The sequence below is a fragment of the Mauremys reevesii genome, linkage group 2, assembly GCF_016161935.1.
Source record: "Mauremys reevesii isolate NIE-2019 linkage group 2, ASM1616193v1, whole genome shotgun sequence".
Taxonomy (NCBI): domain Eukaryota; kingdom Metazoa; phylum Chordata; order Testudines; family Geoemydidae; genus Mauremys; species Mauremys reevesii.
Genome location: NC_052624.1, coordinates 16,918,136 through 16,941,335, shown reverse-complemented (window position 1 = coordinate 16,941,335; position 23,200 = coordinate 16,918,136). Strand labels below are relative to the sequence as shown.

The window sequence follows — 23,200 nt, the reverse complement described above, 5'->3', positions numbered from 1 at the left end:
GCTATGTACTGTACCATATATTTCATATAGCATCTGATCTTGATTCTTCCTCAAGAGCTAGCTCAAGGCTCCAATATAACTTTGATCAGATCACACATGTCCAATTTAAATTCCCCTAACAAAAGACACAAGCTCTTTGGCTGAAATCTGCTTTTTCTGTCTGATTGACTTTCATTTCACACTTCTTTGTTTTAATTACATTTTAAGATTAAATACGGGGATTGTGGTTAGTTACACTCAGTGGATATTGTACTGACTAAAGGGTCATAGTAAAAAGGAAAAAAAACATTTTCTCCCTAATTGTTGGCACAGCGACTATAACATGTGCAGTCAAGTGTTGAGCGAGATTTAATACAAATTTGGGTTGATTGTGATTAAAGGAAGACTTTGCTGAACGAAGTCTTCAGCTCAAGAGTTTGGGCTTTTTTTTTTTTTAAAGCACACTGAGTCTAAGAAAAGCTGACTCTGCAAAGCTTTCCTGACCTTACTGATTGCAACCAATTACAAGATGGATGGCCTAGATTTCAAAGTATCAGTGTGCTGCAGCAGCTGGCCAAGTTTATCTTAGAAGGCCGGGAGGAAACATTATGGATTTTATCATTATTTTTATTAGGGCAGAAAAAATCCTAGTTGGCTAGACAATAAGCGCTTTAAAAATAAATAAATAAATAAATAAATAATCAAACAAAGCTTTATGAGTTTAAGAACTTGATTGTTTTAATATCACTGACTGTTACTTTAATTTATGCTCATTCCCACTGCCAATGGGAAAGGCTCCCACGCAGATGCTATGGAGCCAAAAAGATACAATTGATCTCCTTTTCTTCTTTCCTCTCCAGTGTGGCTTCAAGGAAAGATGTTACGCATATTGGCAAATCAGGCTGTGTTGGCATTTTTACAGTTTCATTCAGGACAAGCATGGTCCTACACAGAGAATTTGTAATGTTACATGGAGCCTTCCAGGCCAGGTGTGTGTAACACACTCTACAGTATGTGGCCATCCATGTGAAGTTCTTCCTCCTTCAAGCTTTGGATTTTGTCTTTCTGGACTCTGAAGAGGACGTTTAGAGAGGTCAGCCAGCAAACAGCGTGCTGCAGAAAGCAGAATGTGCCCTAGAAGATCCTGCATCCCATCACTTCCTTCATGCTGCGAAAACGATTTCACTGGTGAATGCCGAGCCTATAAAAATCAGTTCTCGATCTGGGCAAAGTTCAAGGATGTGGGATCTAAGGCCTGATCTGTGCGCATCAGAGGCAACGTGCAGAAGGCACATGGGGGTCACATGTCACCCCAGATATCTGCCAGGGTTTATATTTTTATTATTTCTTTTTTTGCGGGGAGTAGGTTCAAAATACGTCCCTTCCCCCCATCAACAGTTACACGTCACCTCTGGTGCCTATCAGTACTCACAAAAAGCTATTGTCTGCCTTAAGGTAATAATTGGAGATATACCAATCTCCTAGAACTGGAAGGGACCTTGAAAGGTCATTGAGTCCAGCCCCCTGCCTTCACTAGCAGGACCAATTTTTGCCCCAGATCCCCCCTCTCTCTCTCATGAACTCACAACCACCCTGGGGTTTAGCAGCTGGCCAATCCTCCACTATCCTCCCTCCCCCTGCCTTCTGGTGCTAGCTAATGTAGTTAGTCTTTTAGCTCAATACTGAAGTTTAGGATTCAAATCCTACTGCTGATAGATGTTATAGTGACGTTTATGCTTACCTTTAAAAAAAACTAGGAAATTGTATTGAAAAAACTATATTAGAAGAATGTTATTTAGGCTGTAAAGTCAAAGTCAAGCACTCAAAAGTTAGGAACAGACAGATTCCAGGAAATGTTCATGCAACCTTAACTCTGCCCCTTCGTGTATCTGCATTGTGATACAATCTTTAATTATATGATCACATACTATTTTTTCCACAGAATGCTGGTCTCAGTGGACTGGCATGATGCACAAGGGAGAAGAATTATAGTGACTAACAAACGACTATAAGGTGCCACAGAACTCTTTGCCATTAGTTCTCTTTAGACGTCTAAATACAGATACATGATTCTCAGCGTTAAGGAATAAACCAGTCAAAATAAATTACAAAATCCACAATAGAAGTTACAATCAAGAGGGTGGAAAAGTTAAATGGATAATAGAAAGGTAATAACTATTACTGCATAGCAGCACTATTCTTGTGTATGAAATTATGTATTTTCTGATAAATTAATCCAGATTTGTGTTTCTGGAGAGTGGGAAGTTTTCCATAATTGACTGAATGATCTCATCTTTCTGCTCACGAAGGAGCTGATTCTGTAATCTCTCAGGAAGGTGCTGAGCATTCTCAAAAGGACTTGAAGTTGATCAGAACCTCAGAGGACTAAGCCTTTATTTCAAAGGGTAATCAAGCCTTATTTATGTGAATTGTGATGGCTCTTCTAAGCAGAGTACTACATCTCCCATCAGCCCCCTCCACCATGCCCGTCCCTTTCCCTGGCCATATAAGGGGAATGATCCTGAACCAGGAAATGACTGGGCACTTGGTGCAATCAGCAACTACATGACAAGGAGAGAGCTGCTGGGAAAAGGGTTACTATATGTCCAGGTTTTCCCAGACAAAGCCTCTTTTTTGAGTCTTGTTTCTCTGTCCAGGGGTGAATTTTAAAATTAACAGGAAATGTCCTAGGTTTTTGCAGAACAGACAAGCCACAGCTCAGAAAGAGCCCCAGTTGGCCTGCTTCCCGTGCCCTGCATCCACAGCTGATTGATCCATTCCCCTTCAAGCCACAGTTGCCGGATTCTACCCATCAGGCGCTGATTGACAGCTGTCGCTGCATCCTGGGCTTGCACCAGGCGCCCTGCCACCATGACAAGGAGCAACACTGCCCCCCACCTCCAGTAACATTCGTGGGGTGCATTAAATAACAAGCCAGTGGATGAGAAAGGAATAAAACTTGAATAAAACAAACTGGAGAGCTTCGGCAGTGTGCTGCACACAGCCATGCCATGTTCCCAACCCTCGCCTCCAGGGCACCTTTCCAAATTCCTATGTTCATAGTACTGCCCCTTATGAGGGAGCATCTCTAAATAATAATGTCCTATAAACTTCTACACCTCCAGCTTCCCCTTTCCTCCTCGCCCTCTTCTCACCAATCCCCCCCAGCTCCTTCCCCACTCTGGCAGTGTCCTCTTTTGGGAAAGCTGAAATATGGCAACCCTCACCAGGGAGGAATCCCCGGGAATGATGTGCAGAGCCATGTGTGGACAGGCTGACCTGCAGACACTATGGTTGGGTGCAGGGCTGATCGGGGAGCAGGAGCAGCTGGGCAAGGAGCTACTTCAGGTGGGCCCAATGAGAGACACTAACTGTGCCTGGCCTTGAAACCCACAAGCTCCTGTTTGCTTGAATACAGGCTGGACTGGAAAGGGCACCGAGGCCTGAAGAGCCCTGACTCTTGACTGGACTGCCCCAGGGGCCCAAACATTTACTGCTACTGCTCACTTTGAACTGTAACTGTGTGAGCCTCTGTACCTGGGCATTTGCAACCTCTCCCTTTCCTGCCAGCCCTTGGAGCCATGTGTCTGAGCAGTTACACTACGGGCACCTTGGGGTCTTGGTGTACTGAGCAATCCTAATAGTTACGGAATAATCCCACTGATCCAGCGACACTAGCTCAACTTCCAAGGTAAATAGATAGTTACATCTCCACCCATCCACTTCTGGGTTCTTATTTAGATTTATAATTCCTGCCTCCCCACCCCCACCCCCCGCAAACTCTCACAAGCAACTTTCAGAATGGTTAGTATGTGAAAGAGCATCTGCATATCGAGGTGGGGGGTATGATGTGCCAGGGGTATTGCATCTTTTTGAAAAACAGTGAGCTCTGTGATTTCTGCAAAGACTGTGTAGGAGTAAACTGAAAACGGATGTCTGGAATGGAGCATTCTATTTGTTCTAGTCTATGTCTTCTGTTCTGGGTCCTTTCTTATGTACTCTCATCACTGTAGGATCTGAAGGCTTTCCTGCAGCACATTAGGCAACAGCCCAGATGCTTAAAGGGTGGAGTTAGGCACCTAAATACCTTTGAGGATCTTGGCCAAGATGGCCAACACCTGTCACATGAGGTTTGTTCTTATGCTGATCCTCTCCCAAATAGGAGATTTGTAGTGTTTGGTAGTGGGAGGGTTTTATTTTGTGGATCTTTTTTAATGTACACACTGCTATGTGTTCACATGCTTTGTTGGGAATGGACCTTTATATAGACAAACTGTACCTCTACTCTTATTCTTGACAGAGTCCCACAGAATTTAAAAGAAATTAAATTGCTTTACAACTTTAGAGTGAATTTTGTAATAGTTAAAGCCTATAGAAATAATACCATTCTTTAGTGAGTTCTATAGGTTTTCAAAGTAGTTCTATAGAACCCCATTGATTTAATCCCTATTGGAGTCAATAGGACTTTTGGTGGCACCTTAAAGACTAACAGATTTATTAGATGCTGAAGAAGTGGGGGGTTTACCCATGAAAGCTTATGCCCAAATAAATCTGTTAGTCTTTAAGGTGCCACCAGACTCCTTATTGTTTCTGTGGATACAAACTAACATGGCTACCCCTCTGATAATAGGACTTCTCTATATCCTTTCTCACTCTTCACGGTCTTCTGAGTTCTTCCCTAAATACGGTGCCATCTACTGAATTCTTTGGATATTGCAAGGTAAAAATGAATTATCTTATCACCAATTTTCCTATCTTTAAGATGAAAAGTGACTCCCCATCCCCCCTCCCCCCATTTTTGTGTAGGGACAACAGTGTCTAGGTTCTTGGTACAGGTATTATGTAGTCCCCACTTTCCTGTCCCCAAGAGTTTACAGTCTATTGCTACCTTTGTTTAAGAATAAATATTTCCTCCAATATATTTACACACAAGTGAACCAAAAAAGCTGCCATTACTGTATTAAAGTGCACTGAATATTTAGGAATATAATAACAACAATGGGGATTGCTGAGAGTAGCAATACTTTTAACCCTTTTTATCTCTATTAAAAATAGAGACAAAGGCAAGTGAGAAGTAAGAAGTGTGACATTTCTTCATCCTAAATTAGGAAATGTAAGGCTAAGTTTACCAGTGTTCCTTCAGTTTACCTTTGTAATACCAGGCCTCCAAGATATGGCTGAATTCACTAGAAGGTGCCTACCTCTTTTATGGCATCTTCCACCTGAAGAACTCAAACGGCATTAATGAGTCTCTGAGGCAGGGAAGAAATAATCCCATATTACAGATGGCAAAACTGAAGCACGGAGTGGTTAAATCCCTTAGCTTGAAGTCATACAGGATATCTGTAGCACAGCCTTAGAGCAAAACCTACATCTCTCAGACCCATGTCTTAACTACAAGACCACTTACAGATCTCATACTCCAGAAGACTTATCCAAGCTGCCCTAACAAGTCCCATGTGTGATTCACTAGTTATTAGGGTTGCTAACCTTCCAGGATTGCCCTGGAGTCTCCAGGAATTAAAGATTATATCATCTGATGAAACCTCCAGGAATATGTCCCACCAAAGTTGGCAACCCTGTTAGCTACTGAGTTATGTTGTTTCAGTAGAAATGGATAAATTACTCATTTGTAAAGTAAGGATTTTGAGAGACAGGAACCACTTTTGTTAAGATGACCTGGAAGGCCAGTTAAATTCCCCACCTGTACATTTTGAAAATCTTGCCAGCTCCTGCACCAGAGCCATAAGGTTTAGTAGACTCAGCGCACAACAGGCATACAGCAAATAAGCTTCAGCCCCAGGATGGGAACTGGGGCCTTAGTTCATCTTTAGAACACTTCAGAAGTACAGGTTTATAGCAGGGAACGTGCAAGGAAGCCTAGGCACAAATGGCTTTAACCTTCCACTGCTGGAGCTAGTAAGGAATGTTTTTTCTGCCATCTCCATGCTATGCATTTAAAACACAAATGCTGGTGATTAAATAAATGGACTCAAGCTAATTAAATCAATAGCCCAAGCAAATTAGTTTTTCAAGTGTACGTTTTATTAAGCATTATTTTATTTTACTGTGAGGCTATTACAGGGATAAATAGCGAGGTAGCTCCATGAATTGAACATGATACACAAAGCCTTCTGGGGATTTTGGTTGTTTCCAATCCAGTGATATTAAGTCTATTACTCAATTAAGCACTTTATACAGTAGGCACTCCTGTTTTAACATGGACTTATATAAAACAAGAGCATTGTCTGTGATGCATTACACACAGCCATTTTGTTATATATGAATCAGTAGAAGTTAGACCATGTAAAGTTGTTCTAAGACTCCGTATACAGGCATGCACTGTATACTTGCTTTAGTTCAAGTACTGGAGTACTGAATTAGGTCCTTTTTAGCCTCCTCCTTCATCTCTATCTCTAGGGACTAGTATAAAGTCAATTCATTTTCCCAAATGGCACCTAGATTATAGAGTCACTGAGTGATCTGCTTTGCAGGTAGCGAGGGCCATGATTTCAAAATTGACCAAGTCCCACAGACAAATCTCATACTTATGACTGAGCAACTGAGCACTTCCGTGCCCATTTGTGGATGCAGATTGTCATTTGCCAGTACATGTGTGGGTCCATACATACGTTTAGGTGGCAAAGCTTAACTTCTGGGTTTTGCCCTAGCCAGTAGAATTAAGTCTCTGTTGTCCCCCGGTCTCTGCAGGTCAGTGGCTATGCTGGGAGAGGCCACTCTCTGCCTAATTTAGACAAGGGAGCAGCAACAGCAAAACTAGCCTCACATAGTCCCTGCATTGTGGGGTGTGTAAGGATTACTTTGAACATGACCCTGCTGAGGTGTACCAGCAGGGAGGGTGGGCTCTGACATTACAACCTTCTCCACTTGCATACCAGCACAGCTGCCTGTGCACAATCCTGCTCCTACAGCAGGATCCTGCTTCTCCTCGTCTGACCTGGGGCAAGGAGAGAGGTTATGCTGCTCTAGGGGCTTTGTGGAAGGCTGGTTTGTTTGCTCTCTAGCCAGTTGGTGTGTCAATCTCTTTCTCTTTGAAGCATTACAATAGACACTTAAAGAAGAAGGGACTGGAGCCCATGCCCAGTGTTACTCTAAACATTGACCAGAGACACTGAGAAATAAGAGGTCAATACTGTTTATGTGTTTATTGCAGTCACCCTCTGGGGGGCCTGGATCAGTGCTCATGTCATGCTCCCCATCAGTACCTGGCCCGGGCTAATGATCCAACCAGCAGAAAAAATTCGGAGATGAATCCTGGTCACGTGCCACCTGAAGTATGTTGTGTGTACACTAAACCCCCTTGGATTAAAACTAGCTTGTGGCATAGACTTTGCTTCTGCATTTTAATATATTGCATTTTGTATATCAGTCAGTTTTATATTCTGGGATTTAGCAAATTTAATCATTATCCCAGTCCATCTTCTTTTAAGAATAAACTGAAGGAAAACTTCAGGAGACAGCTCAGGGTGTGTAGCTGCAGAGAATTTGACTGCAAGTGTACTGCCTTTTCTCCCACAAAATGAGGTCCAGCTTGTCCCTTCAAATCTTTGTAAGAAACTCATGATATCAGGGCATAGGTGCAGGATTTCACAACAGTGGCAAATGTCATCTCTGAACTTGTCATCTGGTCATATTCAATTATATAAATTTATTAGCCATGCATTTCTTCTCAGAAGATAAAGCAAGGAAAATAGATCCCCTAGAAAGGCAATTGCTTCCTCGATTTGGTATATGAGCAGAGAACATTTAAGTACTTTGTATCAGAGGGGTAGCCCTGTTAGTCTGGATCAGTAAAAAGTGACAAAGTCCTGCGTCACCTTATAAACTAACAGACGTACTGGAGCATAAGCTTTCATGGGTGCAACTGACGACGTGGGTATTCACCCACGAAAGCTCGTGCTCCAATACGTTTGTTAGTCTATAAGGTGCCACAGGACTCTTTGTCGCTATTTAAGTACTTTGTTACACAACTTTTTATGCCCCTCAACTCAGACCCAAGTTCTGGCCAATGAACAGTTTGGCTTTTGCAGATTTCTTGCTGCTGTGACTCTGATTTCTTGCTGTTGGGTGATGGTGTGGATTTGGTCACACCTTGTCAACCTCCAGAAGATGGTCAGGGCTGCCCATGGGGTGGGGGGCAAGTGGGGCAATTTGCCCCAAGCACCAGCGCTCCAAGCATGTGCCTGGGGCGGAAAGCTGCGGTGAGCACCCTGCCAATCCCTGCAAGGGCAGCAGTCAGGCAGCCTTCGGCAGCTTGTCTGCGGGAGATCCGCTGGTCCCGTGGATTCAGTGGCAATTCAGCGGCGGGTACGCAGGACCAGGGACCTCCCATAGGCAAGACGCTGAGGGCTACCTGACTGCCATGCTTGGGGCGGCAAAAAAGCTAGAGCCGCCCCGGTACTGAGTAGACATGCTGCCCATCTTGCTTTCCTCGTTATGCCAGCTCCCCTGAGCTGTCTGAGGCATTGTAGGTGGGGCTGAACCAAGGCCCTGTCATCTCTGTGGGAAGTGTGTTGTTCTCAGCATTAACACAAGTACTCTTTGCATTAAACACATGCCTATGTTTATTTGGGACTCAACATTTGTAACCCACACGCCTAATAGGGAGATATCTCTTTAAGAGATCTATTGGGGTGCAGTGTATTGTTGCTAGGCGGATGCACAATTAGCAGTCCACATCCAGAAGTTCCTGGAATTGGGTACGCTCAGTAGGTTCCCTCTAGCTGGACTCGGACATCATGAGGGCAAACAGTCACGGCAGCTGCTTTACAAAAGGTCACATACCTTATGTGGGCTGGGAGAAGCTGAGCCCTGAAGCAGAAAACAGGCTGTTTTCCCTAACTCTGAAGCATTTTGCAGCAGGTTACTGACATGTTTAACCCTCCAACAGGGAAGCCCTGGCAGTGTTCATTACTGAAAGGGGAAATTAGGAGGTGTAGCGGGGTGATCACCCTGCTCCGGCCCTGGAAGGGTAAAAGCAGCCCTGGAGAGGGCTGCAGCAGGGAAAGGGAGTGAGAACAGCTGTGAGAAGCCGAGTGAGTCGCTGACCACAGCTGTGGCCAGCTTCACCAGGGCCCAGCTGGCCCTTATAAGAGGGCTGAGGCCAGAAGCTGAACAGAGATGGTCTCTCTCTAGAGGTTGAGAGGGGTGGGCCTGGCTGCTGGGAGCTGAACAGGGTACCTAGCCTGGAGCAGGGCTGGGGGAAAGGCCAGAGAAGCTGAGGAGCTCTGGCCTGGAAAACCCCCAGGCTGCAGGTGTTGCTAAAGGCTGGAGAAGGTACTGGGGTTGCAGAGGGCAGCCCAAGGGTAGGCAGAGGCAGCAGGTCCAAACCCTCCTTGCCATTGATGAGTGGCAATTATTCTGCAGTCTGCCCCAGTGAGTGGGGGCTAGATGGTGACTGGCAGTAGCCAAAGACTGAGGCAAGGTGGGGATAGAGGGTTGGTGGTTCCCTGGGGAGGGGAGACCCAGTGAGACTGTGGGGGATGAACCCTGAGAGAAGGGGCACCAGGGTCTGGGAGGGACACAAGGGCCAGAAGCAAGGTGAGACACTGGCCTAAAGAGGGCACACCTGAGTGGACAGAGCTTATTCCCAGGATGACCCTCAGGAGGCACTACAGCGGTTAGTTATCACCCCACCACAGGAGGGAAAAATATTTTTTTTTATTTTAATTCTATACTTCGAAAGTTTGTTTGACTTTTAGCCAAACTGTTTTAGTTGAATTGTCTCTGTATGATTCACCAACTTTTTTTTCTCTTTTTAATGTGATGATGGGGGGGGGTCATTTATTTTACTATTCTGTTTTTTGTAATGTAACAGGTTTTTTTCTTTTAAATCTATATACTTAACTGAGTGGTTAATCAGTTAGCTGACTGGCTAGCAGTGATTTCAGAAGAGGAAGAGTCTGCATGGATTCCAACTGAAGATTCCTACAACCAAGACTCGGGTGAACTCAGCCTAAGCTTTTGGGAACTTTGAGTTTCTTCTCACTGTGTTTCTGTGGGGACTGTTTAGAGTTAATTTGTTTATTTGTGCATACGTGTGAAGATAATGTATGTGGATTATAACCATTTTTGCAACATAACACAGCTTTTATTTATTATGTTTCTTTATCATGGAGCCCAAGGTCCAGTGTGCTTCAACAGCAGCTGTGGGGACTACAAACTGCATCATGCTGGGAGAACATCCTGGTTCTGCAAGGAAGTCCCTCCCAGCAGGAAGTTTCAGCACGGACTGAAGCTGGGAGCATGAGGCAAGCAAGCAGAGAGGAGGCTGCTGGACTATAATCTTGTTCTGTTGTTTCTTTACACAATAAATCCTTATTCGTGGTGGTTTGTCTCAGTGGGTCTGGTCTGAGGTGAGACACACACAATGCAGCATGGAGGAGCCTCAGGCCCTGCTTCCCAAAGTTGTGTAAAAAAATCCACAAGGCAGAACTTCCCTCTTAAACAACCCAGACTGGGCTAGTGAATGGGAGGGGGGCTACAGTAAGATTTTATAAAGTTGGTGTTTCATTAAGTGCATTTCTTTTGGGAACTTGAATGTGAGGAAGTTGACCCTGTGCAAGCCTTGTTGAAAATCATTAGAGACTGAATGCTGGGGCCCTAGCTGCTTTTCTAGGGGAGCTGGGAGTTTCTTAGGCAGCGGAAAAGGGCAATGAAGTGAACTCGAGTCCACCCAAAGGTTACACATTCACTTGCAGGACCCAAGCCAAAGGCTGCACCTAGCCACCACCGGCAACAGGCTGTTTGACTTAGCCTTCGGAGCCCAGCATAGGTACATGAAGGGGGACCCTTGGCTTGCTCCAGCCATACCCAACACACTTAGATAACAAGCAGCTGCTCCACAGAGGAAAGAGAGTTGTTGACCAGCCACACCCCTCTGTTCCCCCATACAGGGTCTGATGCTGAGGCATAAGTGGATTGTTTATGCTCACCTGCCTAGTAGTTAATTAGGTTCACAAGTGAACCCTCAGTGCGTACTCACTTGCACTGTGTGTACACATTGCAAGACCCTGGCTAACCCTGATGATCAGTAACAAGTCTAATAACAGTGTAGCAGTTGGCTATTGTTGAGGGAACAACTGCAAAATAAGAAAACCCAACTCACCCACAGGCGTGAGAGGTCTGAAACATGCCAACAGTTCTGATGATACAGCAAGTAAACTGCTCCCCACACTTACTGCCACATAATGAGTTGATTGATTAACATCAGGCTGTCATTTCTCACCATGAAATTTGTATCCATTTAGTTTGGATTAATCACAGCAGGAGGTGCAGGCTGTTCAGGATATGTGGATAACTAGCTTTGGGGCCGCTAAGCCAGCAGCACTAGAGTTCAGGGCAGAAGCCAGAAAGGAGTTGCCATGCCCAGAATGAGTTCAGCAGGGCAGCTGCTGAGCAGTGAAGAGGAGATGTTTAGAGCACGGCCTCCAGAACTGGGGGAAGGGAGGCTGAGAATTGAATTAATGAATTAGGGGTGGGAAGTTGGGTCCCAGAATCAAAGAAGTTAGGAGGGGGCAGAGCTGGTAAATGGACAGGCTGTGTTCCACAAATGAGAGGGGCTGGAGGCAGGGGCGGCTCTGCTTTTTTGGCCCCCCCAGCAGTGCGCGGCGGCGCGCGAGGCCCGAGGAGCTGCAGCGACCTCCTCATGGCATGACTGCTGACTGACTGTGCTGGCCGGGCTGGCTCGGCTGGGGCTCCCGCAGCTCTCTGTCTGCTCGCTGCCTCGCAGTCATGGGAGGGAGGGAGGCCCGCCGGGCCGCGCCGCCTCTCCGCAGCATGCGCATGTCTGCCTCGTCCAGTGGCTGGAGGAGAAGTGCACAATGGATTTGGAAACCAAACTTCAGAGTGTGAGAAAGAAGGTCAGAGAATGAATTTTTGGTGTGGGTGTCTGCATGGGGGGAAACGGATTGTGTGGAGCAAGGACTGGGGAAGAGAGAAGAAATGGACTGTGTAGGGAGAGGGGATGTGGCTGGTGCTCTGTTGTACTCCAAAGTCACTCTATTTTGAGGGGGCTGATAAATCCTCAGGGGACTGTCCAAGCCTGCTTTGGACTGATGCAATGGCAAAAAACAAATCAGCCACATCGGGGCCATGCTCTATCCCCATAGCGTTAAAACGCCTGCAATGGTTTTTTTTTATTATTATTTCCCAAGATTCCCATTAAAATTCCCCTCATCTTCCTCTGGATTGAGATGTGGCATGGCAGACGGCAGGTGCAGATTTTCTGGTGGATGGTAGAGAGGGCATAAAATAAGAGAGAGCTTTAACTTTACTATGGAGCAGCCAGCACTGCTCCAGAAGGCCGAGAGGGGAGATTTCTAGAAACTATTCAGTCTTCCAAAGTTTTCTGTCCACCTCCCAAGTCTTCTCGTCTATGCTGTTCAGTGTCCTGTTTGACCTACAATATATTAATAGGCTCATGTAGATATGGTGCAGGTACTGAAGTGTGTTAGCCATCAAGTCTAGTTAAAGCCTCTAAAAAAGTACGGCAGTGACTTTGGCAGAAACTGAGATAACAAGACCGAACCCCCTATCCTGCACATAGGGCCATAATGCCCAAGAGCATTAGAGCTTTCTACAGTCTGTTTGGTCCAAGGCTTGCAGCCTCTCTCTCTCTATCTCTCTCTCTCTCTCAATTACTCTGTGGACATTAGACCTTGGTGCATTCATGATGCCAGGAAACCATTCCCTTGTTTTCAGCACTAGATGCATTACAGACAGCTCCCAGTTTTGACAGCAATACTGCTGCATGCCATTGACAAATACTGCTAAGAATATGAACAAGACTTTTAGCTTTGTATTAAAATAGTGATCCCAGGTGGCAGGTTGGATTCAAGTCTTTCTTCTTACCTGTGAGCTCCATAGGCCTTGTCTTCAGAGGCACTAAGCAGTAGATGTCTTCTGGCAGCCAGTAGGACTACTCACATAGTTGAGGACCTCGGGGTCAGGGCTACCCAATTTTTAGTTATGCTATTGCAGCAGGCTGGCAGTGCTTATCTGGAGCACCCCATTTTCTAGCAATGATGTGATGGCTGCCAGCTTGGCCAACACACTGGGAATTGAACAGGGGAACAAAGTAAAGTATAAACTCCTACAGCTTAAGCTAAAGCTCCATAGATGAAGTGGTAATATACTCATCTGCTCTGTGGATTCAGCATGGGGGTGGGGGAAACATGCTACACTGACCCTCCTGGGAAAGGCTTTAAGGGAGCATTCTGACTGTTGAGGCTGGTGATTCCTTATCCACTCAGGATACAAGAGAGTGGCTTTCTGTGATGGGAAGGATCTCAGGTGTGGGCTGAGCAGTCCTGAGGGAGGAATTCCAGCACAAGCCAGACTGGGGAGAAAACATGAACTGAGCTTGGTTGATCCTTTTGTTAATAAAACTAAACCCTAAGAAGGGTCTGAATTTGACCTTTATATACTGTACAGATTTGTCTGTAGAGCAAATTGGGAAAGGAATCTGCTCCCGGCCCCTTTTTATTATGTTAAATCATTCCTCTTCCTTCTGGGTATTTATGCAGTTCTAATTCTGTAGACTGTCACATAGACAAACTATGCACATTGGCTCTTAACTTTTTCTCATAAATCATTCCCTCTAGCCCATTACTATTTTCTGTGCTTGCCTCTGAACTACATCCTGTTTATCACTGTCTTTCTGGTTATGAGGTATCCAGAAGAGACCACAAAATGCCAGGTGCCCCAGCAGTATAAAGAAAGGGGCGATTGCCCCCAGTCCCTGTGATGTGATGCTACTATGTATGCTGCCTCCACTTGGAGAGGCTTTTTTTAGGTGACCTGTTGCATTTCAAGCTTCTGTCTTGTATATTGTACTCCATCATCCTTAACCCCCCCCTTCAGCATTATTCATTTCCAATTTCTCTCTGGTGTTGAATCTGGGTTTGGGGTTAAGTCCTCTCTCCCTCACTAACAAAATAGCAGTTTGTGTTTCTCCAAATTTATTCTCGTTTCATTATTTTCTGCCATCTTCCTAATCTCTCCAGATCTCCTCTTTATTATGTTGCTGTCTTGGAAGTTTCATATCGCCTGAATTGCAAGACTTCACTAATTATCAGAGAGACAACGAGAACAGCATGTTAATGAAGTATCACTGTACCTAACACCCAAACTTGCGGTGTCCCACTGGGCTTCTCCCCACAACTTCACACTTTGCCATTTGTCATAACCCTTTACATATAATCCTCTCTGCAATTTTCAGTCCACATGAGAGCATTCACATTACACAAACCAGTTGGGATTCATTTTGAAATTCAGAGACATGCTTTTCTGATCTAGGTTTTCCATTTCTCAAAACTCACTTCATCTGCTAATTTCATCATAACTTCAAGGCACCAATCAAGTTTATCAGTAAAAATCTGTTCTTTACAAGTAATGGGGCTACAACACCACATTCTGTTGATATCTAGATCCATACCACATGGCGTCCAGGGAAAGTGCATTACCCCTACCATTCCACCCCGGCGGAGAGTACAGACAATCACCACTGCACATACATTGACCTGTGAGAGAAACAGTTGGTGTATGTGTTTGTGAAATGGAAATAACTGTTCTTTCCCCTTCAAAGGTTCTTTTCCCTGTATTTACAGTTTTGTTTGGTTTTAAATATGTCTGTTTGTATGGGTTTGAAACAAAAGTCTATTCATGAACATTTAATTTATCTTTATTAGTTCACCAGATATGTTGGCCAGGGCTAACATCATTCACAGATAATAGCAATGGGTGCATTTGCAATGCTATATTACCACATGCAGCACTCATTACAAAGTTTACCTTTACCAGGGCAAAAAAAAAATTGTCAGGCACAGCACACTACAGCAACACACATTACTGTGGATCATTATTAAAATGGTCCTTCAAAGCCTCCCTGTTGAGCCCCCCATTGAGCTCTCCATATAGTCCTAGTATCTGGCTGCTCAAAATCAGCAGACAGCTGTTCCACCTTTACCTTCCATCCCTGCAGAAACTTCTCCCCCGTTGCTTGACATATTATGAAGCACACAGCTGGCAGCTATGACCATGAGGATTTTTTTCCCCTGAGGTCTAATCTAATGAGTAGACAGCACCAGCGCCCTTTCAAACAGCCAAAGGCACATTCAGCTGTCATTCTGCAGCTGCTGAGCCTGTTGTTGAAGTGTTCCTTGCTGTGGTCAAGGTGGCCAGTGTACAGCTTCATGAGCCAGAGGAGTAAGAGGTAGGCTGGGTCTCCCAGGATCACTATTGGCATTTCAACATCCCCAGTGGTAATTCTCTGGTCTGGAAAGAAAGGTCCTGCTTGCAGCTTTCTGTACAGGCCTGTGTTCTTAGAGATGCATGTGTCATGCATCTTCCCTGACCAGCCCGCATTGATGTTGATGAAACGACCCCAGTGATCCACTACCACCTGCAATACCATAGAAAAGTAGCCCTTTCTGTTGATGAACTCCATGGCAAGGTGGTCTGGTGCCAAAATTGGGATTATGCATTCCATCTACTGCCCCACTGCAGTTAAGGAACCCCATGGCTGCAATACCATCCACAACTTCCTGCACATTGCCCAGAGTCACAGTCCTTTGTAGCAGTGTTACCCCAGAATTTGACATTCCTGTGTGTTTCCCCAAAACTTGACAGTACTGCAGTCCGAAATTTTGTATGGTCAGCCACTGCCAGCTGAAAACCAAACATCGCATAGCTAGGAAAATCTTAGGCTCTGAGAGGCAAGGCCAAATAATTGCATGTTTGCTATCAGAATGGGAGGTTGGGACAAGAAGTGACGATTCCATGAAAATAGAAGGAATGTTTGGACAACAAACTTGGTTTTAGGTGCCTTTAACATGTACATTTTATTGTTGTTATGACTAGAAATTCTTTAGTGATAAGGAGAACAATGAATTGTTATTGGCTGTTGCTAGGGAAATTTTTAGCCTATTAGAGGCTATTATGAGTTATGTGCTTTGTTTGGAGAAAATTTATAAAAAGTTTAGTTAGAAAGTATGCTTTGGAGCAGTCCAAGGAAGCTTTCCTCTGGGCAAGGATTTGACATGTAAGTTCCCCAGCAGCTAGATGGAAGGAGGAGCCCCCCGGAAGGCTGGCTGCTAATTCCTCAAAACCGTTTCAGACTTTTTGGGTAACTATAAAGGTTTGGAATGCTCTGAACCTACTGCTATAGTATGTGTGTGTATGCACACGTGAGCTAATAAAAAAGTTTTAGGAGAAAGCACTCTTGCTTGTGCCAATCATTTTTCAGACAGATAAGCAGTGCCCCCATTGACTTATTCCTGACACTTCCTGGAGCGAAATAGTTAAGTTACCACTGCTTTGGGTTCTGAAAACCTTGGGTAACAGCAAGCCATGATTAATGGCCCTGCACACTTGCTTCACAGCAACCCCATGGTGGATTTTCCAACTCCAGATTGATTCCTGACTGATCAACTGGCATTACAAGCTTCCATACAGTGACCACCACCAGGCCCGGCTCCAGCTTTTTTGCCGCCCGAAGTGGCAAAGGAAAAAAAAAGAAAAAACTATTGAAAGACCCGCCACCGAAGTGCCGCCGAAGACTGAAGAGGAGCGATTGAGCTGCTGCTGAAGGACCCGCCACCGAATTGCCACCGCAGACCCGGACATGCCGCCCCAACAGCAGACAGACTGCCGTCCCTTTCTATTGGCCACCCCAGGCACCTGCTTCCTTCTCTGGTGCCTGGAGCCGGCCCTGACCGCCACTCACTTCTCCATCTTAAGTGCAGCTCTCAATTTTGTGTCTCAGCACTCGTGGGTTGGGGCAAGCTCCACACAGTTCCAGGAATGTGGCCTTGCACATCCAAAAGTTCTGCTGCCAGTGCTCATCATCCCCTACCTGCAAAATGATGCAATCCCACCAGTGAGTGCTTGTTTCTTGAGTCCAGAATGGGCAGTCCACTGTGTGCAGCTGCTCCATGAATGCCAACCACCTTGAATTGTTTCTTTCCATCATGCACAGTAAGGTAGCCTGAAATTAATTGTCATATTCCATCTCATGGTTCTGGAAATGCTGCAGGATCAGCTGTGTTGTGTTCATAACACTCACACTACTGAAGAGCAATGCATGATCCATGCTTCTCACAGAGATGGCAGATGTGTGGGTTTGCAGGGTGTTCGAAAAGAAGTTTAAAACATAATAGGATGCCCATGGAATGATGGGATGGTGAAAACTGCATTATGGGAATATGTTTCCAATCACCCCGCACCACTCCTTTGCCCCCATGAGGCACTGCAAACCCTTCCCAAAACACCCTTCACTACATGGTGGTGAGTTGCACAGTGAAGTAGTTACCGATGGTGCACTGCTGTCTGCGTTGATGCAAGCACTGCTAGTGAGGATGCGCATCGCTGACACAAAGAGCATAGCATAGACATGCAAAATCGACTTAATTACTGTGGCGGCTGTACGTCGATGTAATTTAGGTCAACTTAATTTTGTAGTGTAGAGCATAAGAACAGCCATTCTAGGTCAAACCAAAGGTCCATCTAGCCCAGTATCCTGTCTTCCGACAGTGACAGGTGCTCCCAGAGGGAATGAACAGAATAGACAATTATCAAGTGATCCAACCCCCATTGCCCATTCCCAGCTTCTGGCAAACAGAGGCTACAGACACCATCCCTGCCCATCCTGGCTAATAGACATTGATGGACGTATCCTCCATGAATTTATCTAGTTCTTTTTTGAACCCTGTTGGTGTCTTGGCCTTCACAACATCCTGGGGCAAGGAGTTCCAGAGGTTGACTGTGCGTTGTGTGAAAAAAATACATTTTTTTGTTTTAAACTACTCCCTATTAATTTCATTTGCTGACCCCTAGTTCTTGTGTTATGAGGAGTAAATAACACTTGCTTATTTACTTTCTCCACACCAGTCATGATTTTATAGACCTCTATCATATCCCCCCTTAGCCATCTCTTTTCCAAGCTGAAAAGTCCCAGTCTTATTAATCTCGCCTCATATGGCAGCCGTTCCATACCCCTAATCATTTTTGTTGCCCTTTTCTGAACCTTTTCCAAGCCAATATATCTTTTGAGAGATGGGGCAACCACTTCTGCACACAGTATTCAAGATGTAGGCATACCATGGATTTATATAGAGGTAATATGATATTTTTGTCTTATTATTTCTTAATAATTCCCTTTCTTAATGATTCCCAACATTGTTCACTTTTTTGACTGCCACTGCACATTGAGTGGATGATTTCAGAGAACTATCCACAATGACTCCAAGATCTCTTTCTTGAGTGGTAACAACTAATTTAGACCCCATCATTTTATATGTATAGTTGCAATGATGTTTTCAAATGTGCATCACTTTGCATTTATCAACATTGAATTTCATCTGCCATTTTGTTGCTCAGTTACCCAGTTTTGAGAAGGCCTTTTGTAGCTCTTCGCAGTCTGCCTGGGACTTAACTATCTTGAGTAGCTTTGTATCATCTGCAAATTTTGCCACCTTGCTGTTAACCCCTTTTTCCAGATCACTTATGAATATGTTAAATAGGACTGGGCCCAGTACAGACCTCTGGGGGACACCCTATTTACTGCTCTCCATTCTGAAAACTGACCATTTATACCTACCATTTGTTTCCTATCTTTTAACCAGTTACCAATCCATAGGAGAACCTTCCCTCTTATTCCATGACTGCTTACTTTGCTTAAGAGCCTTTCATGAAGGACCTTGTCAAAGCCTTTCTGAAAATCTAAATACACTATAGCCACTAGATCCCCCTTGTCCACATGCTTGCTGAACCCTTCAAAGAATTCTAGTAGATTGGTGAGGCCTGATTTCCCTTTACAAAAACCATGTTGACTATTCTCCAAATTATGTTAATCTATGTGTCTGACAATTTTGTTCTTTACTATAGTTTCAACCAGTTTGCCTGGTACTGAAGTCAGACTTACCGGCTGACAGGCCTGAAAGTGGGAGCCAGTAGCTCCATCTTCTTCAAGTGAAGTCAGACTATTTGGCTCAATTTAGTATCTGTTGGACTCCTGTTTATGCAGACGGGGGGTGCTCTACAGGTAGGGTGACCAGATGTCCCAATTTTATAGAGACAGTCCCGATTTTGGGGTCTTTTTCCTATATAGGCTCCTATTACCCTCACACCCCCTGTCCAGATTTTTCACATTTGCTGTCTGGTCACCCTACCTACAGGTTTTGTAGCACCCAGACAGCAGGAGGCACCTGTCAGTAACCTGAGAACTGAGACAGGAACAGAGCAAAAAATGCTTATCCAGTCCTGCCTTCTGAGAGCAAGCAGTTCTAGGAAAATGGATGAAGTAACCTAGGACTAGAATTACAAAGGTACTTAGGCACCTAAATAAGGAGATAATTGCTGTAGATGTGCAGACTCACCCCTGCAGCACCTCCTGCTGGTGACTTCTGGGAATTAGCTCGATTCAGCTCCAGAGCACCCTCTGCAGGCTGGTGATCTGCCTGTCCTCTGGCCCCAGTGTTCCTCCCTGGACCGTGGGGACCTGTTACCTGGGGTGCTGCCCCCTGGCAGTAATCCCTCAGCCTTAGGGTCTCCCCTCCCTGGGGAACCCTCACCCTCTATCCCCACCTTGCCTCAGTATATGGCTACTGCCAGTCATTGTCTAGCCCCACGCCCTGGGGCAGACGGCAGTATCAGCCTACTGGCAAGGTTTGGACCTGCTGCCTTGGCCTACACCTGGGCTGCCCTCTGCAACCCCCAGTACCTTTTAGCCCAATGCTAGGCCACAGCCTGGGGCTTTCCAGGCAGAAGCTCCCCAGCTCTTCTACCTTTCCCCAGCCCTGCTTCACCCAGGTACCCTGTGTCTAGCTCCCTGCAGCCAGGCCCATCTTCCTCTACAAACAGAGAGAGACTATTTGCTCCTGGATTCCCTGGCCTTCTTATAAGGCCCTGTTGCTCAGTTTGGGGCGTGGCCCCAGCTGCAGCCACTTCTCCCAATCAGCCAGGGTTTTACCTTGCCCTCTGCAGGGCTTTTCCAATCCCTTCCAGGCTGGAGAGGGTGGTCACCCCGCTACAGTTGCCTAGTGGGATTTACAACAGCACCTAAGTGAGTTAGATCCCTAACTCCTATTGCTCTTCAATGGGAGTTAGGTACTTAAGCTGCTTAGGCATTTTTGTAATTTCTACTAGGCACCTAAAGACCTTTGTAAATCCACCCCTACTCTCTTTCCTGTTCTGTTCCTGGGGCCATGCCTCTTTATCCTGCCCTTCACTCCAGGAAGATCATAGAGTTGCACTCCAGTCAGTAATATTTCTCAGCATTTGTTAGCTCTGGAAAGTTTGAAAGTCTGTATTAAACTTACCACAGACTTATTTACCACATGATTAAGGAACTGCTCTAACACATTTTGTTTTATTTTTCTGCTAAGATTCCTGTATGGAAATAATTGATAAGAGGTCCAGTTTTTCCTTACCACGTTTATCTTCACTATGCAGTTAACAGTAAGATTGTCTTGAAAAACTAATCCACAGCCCTGAGGCAAAGCAATTATATATTTTAGCATTTGCATTTAAACAAAATGATATTAAAATTCAAACTAAGCCATGATATGTAACCCAATAGCCTAAAGTAATGTAATTCCAGTTTGTGTAGCAATCAATTCCCCCAAATAATCTGACCAAATATGACCAGGACAATTTATAGCCAGTCTTACTGTATTTACAATTTTAATATGACTAAGGTCATTAATGTAAAGAGGGGGGAAATGGTTTTTTTGCTTTAAATCAATGATAAGCTAAACCTCAAGCTATCTCTGGCCAAATTTCCATTTCCCTGAATATATCAATCTATTCTATTTTACAGATTCCTGGATGTTTACTGGAACACCACTGGGTACCGTTGACAACAACTCCAGAGAGTACTATGCCACTGAACTTCAATTAGTAGTGAAATATAACCACCAGTAAGTCAAACAGGACTACAGCTTGTTCTTACAGAATTTCAAATCAATATCTCATAACTCCCGGTGAGTCAGTAATTCCTGTGTATTGTTTAATTGTATCTATTTTAACCTCTAAAGACCCCTGAATCAGTATGCAGTGATGACTCCTGCTGCTGGAAAGGCATTTTGCAGATGATGATGGAGGAATTGCCCGGCACTCAGGGACTCTATGGATGAGACTCTGATCTCTGTTACACCAGTGTAAATCAAAAGCAGTGACTCTGATTTCAGTGATGTTTTCTCTGTTTCTCTGGATAGAATATAACCAGAAGAGATTGTGTATTGCATGTGAGTTTATGCTGCTAATGGCTTCACCCTCCACATTAAATTGGTACAAGAACTGCAGAGTTTTCCTCATATTATGTGAACAAGCTGTCACAAGAGGAGATGCAAAAATATAGTCAATTGTTCTTCCCTAGACGATGTATTTACACAAGGCAGCCCCTCTTTCATTATGTTATTACTTACTATTTTTTCCACAGGACCCCTGCCTCAGTACACAGAATGGACAGTGCTCACATAATGAGCAGCTATTGTACGGGAGAGATCTCAACATTGATAAAAATAATGTTTAGTAAAATTATCTATAGCTTATTTTTATTAGATTGTTACATTCTTGGTTGCACCATTACAGAATAGTAAAATATAGCTACAAGTATGTTATGGGATGCTTGGAAATATAGTAATACATATGTTTAGCTAGTTATGTTAAAGCTAGGGCTGTCAAGCGATTAAAAAAATTAATCACGATTAATCGCATTGTTAAACAATAATGGAATACCATTTATTTAAATATTTTGGATGTTTTCTACATTTTCAAATATATTGATTTCAATTACAACACAGAATACAAAGTGTACAGTCCTCACTTTATATTAATTTTTATTACAAATATTTGCACTGTAAAAACAAAAGAAATAGTATTTTTCAATTCACCTCATACAAGTACTGTAGTGCAATCTCTTTATCATGAAAATGCAACTTACAAATGAAGATTTTTTTTTGTTACATACCTGCTCTCAAAAACAAAACAATGTAAAACTTCAGAGGCTACAAGTCCACTGTATCATTTTTACAGTGCAAATATTTGTAATAAAAATAATACTATAAAGTGAGCACTGTACACTTTGTATTCTGTGTTGTAATAGAAATCAATATATTTGAAAATGTAGAAAAACATCCAAAAATATTTAATACATTTCAATTGGTATTCTATTGTTTAACAGTGCTATTAATCGTGATTAATTTTTTTAATCGTGATTAATTTTTGAGTTAATTGCATGAGTTAACTGCGATTAATTGACAACCCTAGTTAAAGCTAATCAAAGAGATTCCAGAAGGTTTCTGTTTCTATTTCCTAAGGACAATCAAACATGAAGATAACAAACCATGTAAAACATTCATGCATTAAGAAGAGACCTAATTGTAAAAAGCAGATTAGGGTGAGTTAGAGCCATAAATCTAGATTTATGGCCATACCAACCCCTTTCTTTTCAAAGGGCAGGTCTACACTGGGGGGGGATCGATCTAAGATACGCAACTTCAGCTACGTGAATAGCGTAGCTGAAGTCAAAGTACCTTAGATCAAATTACTTACCGTCCTCACCAGGGCCGGCTCCAGACCCCAGAGCACCAAGCACGCGCTTGGGGCAGCGTCCCAGCGGGAGGGCGGCAGGCAGCTCCGGTGGACCTCCCGCAGGCATGCCTGCGGAAGGTCCGCTGGGACCACGGCTCTGGTAGACCTCCCGCAGACGTGCCTGCGGAGGGGCCGCTGGTCCCGCGGCTCCGGTGGAGCATCCGCAGGCATGCCTGTGGGAGGTCCACCGGAGCCGCGGGGCCAGCGGACCCTCCACAGGCACGTCTGCAGGAGGTCCACCGGAGCCGCGGGACTGGCGACCGCTAGAGCGCCCCCCGCGGCGTGCCGCCCTGCTTGGGGCGGCGGAAATCCTAGAGCCGCCCCTGGTCCTCATGGCGCGGGATCGACATCCACGGCTCCTCATGTCGACTCCGCTACCGCCGTTCACGTTGGTGGAGTTCCGGAGTCGACAGGAGTGCATTCGGGGATCGATATATCGCGTCTAGATGAGACACGATATATCGATCCCCGAGAAATCGATTGCTACTCACCAATCCGGCCAGTAGTGAAGACGTACCCAAAGGAAGTCTCTGCTTGTGTCTTTAAAATTTTTAGAAAAACATAAATAGTTCAAAATGCTTTATAGAAGAGATTGATTACTTCCAAC

The 23,200-nt window shown here is 44.6% G+C and overlaps 1 long non-coding RNA gene across 1 annotated transcript; it reads left to right on the top strand.

Moving 5' to 3' along the window:
* The first annotated feature begins 20,009 nt into the window (after positions 1–20,009).
* Positions 20,010–21,289, top strand: LOC120396453. The gene is made up of 3 exons (XR_005593154.1): positions 20,010–20,062; positions 20,819–20,918; positions 21,036–21,289. It is a non-coding gene; the product is annotated as an uncharacterized LOC120396453 (long non-coding RNA).
* Positions 21,290–23,200: the final 1,911 nt, after the last annotated feature.